Consider the following 6,812-nt stretch of genomic DNA (forward strand, 5'->3'; position numbering starts at 1 on the left):
AATTGGCGAAACCCTGGGCCGCTGAAGCAGAGCATGCGAACTTAACCACTCAGCCATGGGGCCGGCCCCTAATGTATCACTACTTGCAAGTAAAAATCCTGGCTGCTCTTGGTGAAGCTCTAACCCTTTAGCTTGGCATCCAAGGTGCTCCACCCTCTAGGGCCAGCCTTTCATCCTACAGTGCCCTTTGTGAAGCTCATTTTCCATCTAGTGAGAACATGAGCCTTTATCTATGCCCTGCCCCCTGTATTTGTCTGTTGAAGTCCTACCCACACTTAAAGCCCAATTCGCATGCCACCTCCTCCAGAAAATCCTTTCAGATCCTCCAAGGAGTTATTTAATTCTACCTCTTCCAACCCTTACCCTTAGTAGTTTTTTGCCTTTCTTTATCTCCGAAATTTTTGTAGATGTTTGTCTCCCCTACTAGTCTCTGACATTCTCAGAGGACATGGACTATTTCTTAGCTATCTTTGTATCTCCCACATTATCCCCCTACTAAGCAGTGTCCAAAGTAGGCATGTGCTGTGTATTACTTTTAGCTTGACTGATTTGAACTAATCAAATAAACATTTGGTCCATTCTTGCTAATCCTTCAACTTCCGTATTCCAGGCTGTCAGGTAAGCTGTCGTGCTGTGTTTCTGAACTAAATTGCCTTATAGGAGGGAGTCATTCGTGCAAGCTGGAATAGATCAGAGATACCCCTAAGAAGAGATTATTTTTTCCATTGGATTCTGACCTAAATAAATTTTGCCTACTTCCACACAGTATTCTGAGTGTTGGGTAGAAGGAAGCGATGTTCTAGGCTTTGGAGTCAGACGGATGTGGATTCAAGCCCTGGCCCCACTGCTTACTACTCCTGTGACTGGGCACACCTTGCTTAATGTCTCGGAGCCTCGGTGAGTACCTGCGCCATAGAATTGTGAGGACTCAATATAGTGCAAATGAAGTACTTAGAACAGCACCTAGAAAAGATTAAGCTTAATAAAAGTTAGGTATTGTAGTAATAGTAGGAATACATAAAATACATTCAAAATGGGTTTTAGATGTTTATACTTTTTTTTCCTGAGGAAGGTTAGCCCTGAGCTAACTGCTGCCAATCCTCCTCTTTTTGCTGAGGAAGACTGGCCCTGAGCTAACATCCGTGCACATCTTCCTCTACTTTATATGTGTGATGCCTACCACAGCATGTCTGCCAAGCGGTGCCACGTCTGCACCTGGGATCTGAACCGGTGAACCCCGGGCTGTGAAGTGGAATGTGGGAACTTAACCGCTGCCCCACCGGGCAGCCCCTGATGTTTATACTTTAATATAAATGTGCCCACCTTTCTGGAAATCCATATCAGTGCAGATTAAATGACACTGCTCCCTTGCCTCTCTTCCCAGCCTAGCTCAGCCCCTCCAACCCCTCTTTCCTTCCTTTCCTCTCCCCACTCCTCCTGTCAGGAGGAGGACATTGTCATAGCCTGGCATGGCCACCGGGAGGAGCATTTGTGCCACAGAAGGCGTTCCAACTCTGCCAGAAAAAGCGGGCCTGAGTTTCCTGGCCACATCCCTCCCCTCTGGGGCATATTTCTTGCAATGTGCTATTTTGTAATGCCACCACTGCCATCTCCCTGGGTCCTCCTTCTTCTTGCATACATGGAGCTTGCTTTCTTTCTTTTTTTTTAAGATTTTATTTTTCCTTTTTCTCCCCAAAGCCCCCTGGTACATAGTTGTATATTTTTAGCTGTGGGTCCTTCTAGTTGTGGCATGTGGGATGCTGCCTCAGCGTGGCTTGATGAGCGATGCCATGTCTGCGCCCAGGATCTGAACCAGCAAAACGCTGGGCCACCAAAGAGGAGCACGTGAACGTAACCACTCGGCCACAGGGCCGGCCCTACATGGGGCACTCTAGTTCTACGTTTCCATTCTCTTCTTTCAGACAGTCTGCTCTAAAGGAATGGACCCTGAGTGGGAGCCGGGAGACCTGTCTGTGCCTCACCCAGCTTTGCTGCTAGTTAGCTACATCCCTGTCCTTTAGCTGCTTGACTTTCTTTAGCATCAGTTTCCTCACATGTGAAATGAGGAGACTAACACCTGCCCAGTGAGCCTCACTAGGTTGCTGTAAAAATTAAATATCCTGACATATATTGATCATATTTACTAACTATAAGGTGCCAAACGTTGTACCTTTGTTTAGTCTCGTGCTGTGTCATTTCTCCCTTCCGCTGTCTCTTCAATGGACACTCTTCACTCCCATCAACCCTGTGCCTCAGGCTGGAAACTCATTGTTAGAAGGGATTACAGTGCATCTCATCTCTGCTTTTGCTAACACAAAGGAATGAGATTGAACCATAGGAAGAAGGGTTGGAATTGAAGTTGTCTGGAACATTTAGAGGAGAAAGACTGGAGCCTCTTTTAACAGGGAGGAGAGGGCAGAAAGGGAACTGTCTAGAGCAGCATGAAAGCAGGGACACCTAGAAACACGTGGAGGGATGGAGTGACTTGCTCTATAATCGGCCAGAGAGAAGGCTTAGTATCTTTGCCTAAAGATTAAGTGAATCAGTGAATGAAAGAATGAATGTATAAATGAATCTGAAGGAGTGACTGACTGAATGAAATATGGTCCTTCCCTAGGGTAAGATATTTTAAGGTTTGGGGACACTAGGTGGCAGCACAAGGCAACAAACCAAGACGTGAGCGCCTCTTCCTGGCTGCTCCAAAAGAAGGGGCACTTCACTGCATCGCCCTGGCTTTAAGCCCGTCTTCCCTTTCTCTGCATATGTTCTTTCAAATGATGACACTCTCTCTAATGGTAAAGACGCTGAAGCAGGCAGGGAAGAGAAAACCTGGGGACAGCCAAATACATATTGCCTAGGGTTGTTTTCAGATAGGCCCTGGGAGCCCCTGAGAGCTGGAGTTTTCCAGCTCTTAACAGGGTATAAGAAAGGGAAAATGTGGAACACTGCATGAGGAATCTGGATTAGGTTAAGGAGGCATTTAGATAGGACTCCCTAATCTAGACTGGGGAAAGAAATGGTGGCAGAAATCTTTAAAAAAAAAAAATTAATCGTACCCTGAGAAAGTTACTGCCTCATCCATTCCTACCTTGAGACATCTTGGACATCTCCCTTCCGATTTCTCCACAGATAGAGAGCCCACAGCCTTTCTCAGCAGAGCAGAAATCAGGCCATGTAGATAATAGAAACTCTTCATTTTATCCTTCCAAGTATTGGTTCTTTGCTACAGGAAAAAAGGCTCTGCCAAAAGCCAGGGGCCATTGAGTAAACCCCCATCTCAGCCAGGAAACCCTGAAAAGCTACTGTGATACGAAGCAGGGAGCTCATCATGTCGCCTTTGCCACCATAATGCAAGTCGTGAACATAGTCCCAACGGAAAGATGCTGCCTTCTCCTTAGCTTTGCTCTGCTTGGTTTTGTAACTCTATTTCTTCTAAGACGAAATCTCCCTTTCTATATCATTTCCATTCCTTCAGTTGCTCTGTTCAACATCCTATTTTAGCAACCAGCATGGATGTGCAGCCCAGCAATATCTCTCCCAATTTCCTTCAGCACAATAGAACCAAGGCCACTATCTTAACCTGTCTTCTCTATGAACTAGGATTCCCTGGTCCTTCTTGTTTCCCCCAGACCTCACTTCTTCCCATGCTTTTCCTTTGACTGAACTCCTGTAACACTGTCTTTATAATAGTGCATGTAAAGCACTTGAAACAGAACACTTCGGCCCGGGGTTTGCCGGTTCGGATCCCGGGTGTGGACATGGCACCGCTTGGCAAGCCATGCTGTGGTAGGCATCCCACAGGAAGATGGGCACAGATGTTAGTCTTGCTCAGCAAAAATAGGAGGATTGGCAGCAGTTAGCTCAGGGCTAATCTTCCTCAAAAAAAAGGAGAAAGAGGGCTGGCCCCGTGGTGGAGTGGTTAAGTTCGCACGCTCCGCTGCAGGCGGACCAGTGTTTCGTTGGTTCGAATCCTGGGCGCGGACATGGCACTGCTCATCAGACCACGCTGAGGCAGGGTCCCACATGCCACAACTAGAAGGACCCACAATGAAGAATATACAACTATGTACGGGGGGCTTTGGGGAGAAAAAGGAAAAAATAAAATCTTTAAAAAAAAAAAAAAGGAGAAAGAAACAGAACACTCAATAAATGTGAACAATTATCATTGCTACTTCCAACTCCCTGCAATATTTCACAGTTTACAAGAACTTTCGCATGCGTTGTCTAATTCATTCATTCATTCATTAGACAAATGTTTATCGAATGCCTGTTATATGCCTGAAACTATTCTTGGCAGTTGATAGAGAAATGAACCAAATGGGCATGATCCCTGCCTTCATGGAACTTTCAAAGAAGCTTATGGTTTTCAGTTTAAGCTGACATGTCCACGGCTTTGTATTAGAATCCTGGCATTGGAAAGCATGTTAGAAACCAGCTAGTTCAATCACTTACCCAAAACAGAAATTCCTTATTCTATATCTTTGATGGATGGCCATTCTTGACCAAACATTCTCTATATTTGGTCTTTTCCAGACATTTGTATATTCTTCCTCATGCCAACTCTAATCTGCTTCCTTATTTCCATTCACTGATTCTTCTCCTGCACCATTAAATACGTCTGCCTCTCTCCTACATGATGGCCCACTAAATAGTTAAAGACAGATATCATGTCTCCAGGATCAGTTTTTTCCCAAGGCTTCGCTTTAAAGAGGTCCTCTTTTTCGAGAATCATTTTCATTATTTCCACGTGCCAGGCACTTTAGTTGATGTTTTCATATAATCTCATTTAACCCCCACTTACTGTGCAGTAAATAGTATTCTCACTTTCCTGTAAGGAAACTGAAGAGGAGACAGGAAAAGTAACCTGCCCAAGGTCACACTCTTATGGATGACAGAGCCCCCTCACTATTTTTGGCTAATTCTCTTCTCAGTGCTCTCTTATGTCAGTATCTCACTTCAGGTAAAGTCAGTTCAAAGAACAGTAGTGTTCTCCATCTTTCTTGATCTGGATATGATTCTCCCCTCACAGAGGCAAAGGCATATTAGTTTTCAGCAGCTACATCATGTTCCTGGCTCCTAATGAGCTTGTGATTACCTAAATGTTCAAGTCTGCTGATATGTATTATCATCAAGCATGGTCTCTCATTCTCTGCTTTCCCCTACGTTCTGCGTGTTTGGGTCCTATCCACCCTTCGAGGACCACCCAGCTCATGCCACCTCCTTAACGAAACCTTTTCTGATTTGACATTACCCCAATTGAACGTTCTCTCTTTCTCTCTCTGTAGAATTTCTATCTCATTTTCTGAGCACATATCAGGTCCTGCTATGTATGCCCATCATTTATGTCCTTGTTTTCACTCTTTAATCAGGGCATATGCCTCATTCACCTTTGTGCCCCTTAGTGCCTTATGCATAGAGGTATCCAGCAAACACTTCTCCAATGAACAAATCTTGTAACTGGGAAATTCATATTTTGTCCCTAAATATGTAAATTTACACATTCCTGTTCAGTGTCTTGATCAGACCCTTCCTAACTTCTCCATGCTCCTGGGGCTCAGTTCCTGCTCTGTCTTGCATGGTATTTCCTACAGAGCATCCGCTAGGAACTGTACATTAGCTCGTTGAATTTTCACAGCAGTCCTGTGAGGTAGGAATTATCTCTGTTTTACAAATGAGGAACTAGGGAGTCAGAGAGTCAAGGATCGATCCAGACCCAAGATCACACAGCTAGGAAGCAGCAGAGCTGGGGTGATTCAAACTGAGATCTTCCCGACTCCGAGGACTGTGGTGTTTCTGTCACTGCGCTGCTTTTCTAAAGTAAGACCTGTGCGCCTTCTAGAGACCAAGTGTGTCCGGCGCAGTCACCCCACGCAGGCACATGTCGGGCAGGTGGTCCTGCCGAGGAGAAGACAGGCTGCCCGGAGCCCCGGCGGGTTCTTGAGCGGATCAGAAAACAGCTAAAAATGATGGTTGAGGGACAGAATGGAATAGAAATGACCAAGACAGAAGGAAACTGTGAGGAGAGACTGGCTCTTCTTTGTGTGTGGAGCTCACTCCTGATCTCCTCTTGAACCACGCTCTCACCTCCTGCAAGTATTCGCTCAAATGCCACCTTCTCAATGAGGCCCCACCTCTCGTTTATTTTCTATGGCAGCTATCACCTTCTAACGTGTAACCTGCAGGATGTGATTCCTGGAGGCTGCTCTGCACACACACGTTCCTCCTGCTTCTGGCCCTAGACTTCCCGTGAGCCTGCCCCAAAGCCTCTTTCTCCCTCACTAAGGAAGCCCCTTTCAGCGACCGAGTAATAACAAATAAGAGAATAAACGTGAAAAGCCTCTGGAATAAATGAATTTTAGATGAAATCAAGTTAGTGTTTATGTGGATTTTCCCATCCTTTTCCCCAGTTCTGCCAAGGGAGGGATGAAAGTTAGATTTCAATAATTATTTCCCAACAGTCACAGGTGGGAGAAACTCGAAGAGACTAGAGAGAAAGAGACCAGAAATGAGCTGGGGCTAAGGTGGCCTGGGAGCTGAGACAGCAGGACGGCGGAGCACAGAACAGCCTGTCCCACACCTCCACAGGGGGCTGATCCTCAGAGACCCCCAGAGCCCCGGGCCCGCCCCTCTCCCCGATTCCCATCGTCGCAGGCTGCCGAGAAGAATGCAGGTCAGGAGCATAAGTGACCTTTCACACCTCAGACAAGCTAAGTTTGTTTTCTCCTTTTCTGTCCTCCCCGCAGCAGGAGGGAGGGGGAAATGGGATGGGCCTTGTCGAACTTTCTCCCGGTACAATACCCCAGAGGAGTTGA

Source organism: Equus przewalskii, unplaced genomic scaffold, assembly GCF_037783145.1.
Source record: "Equus przewalskii isolate Varuska unplaced genomic scaffold, EquPr2 ChrUn-9, whole genome shotgun sequence".
Taxonomy (NCBI): domain Eukaryota; kingdom Metazoa; phylum Chordata; class Mammalia; order Perissodactyla; family Equidae; genus Equus; species Equus przewalskii.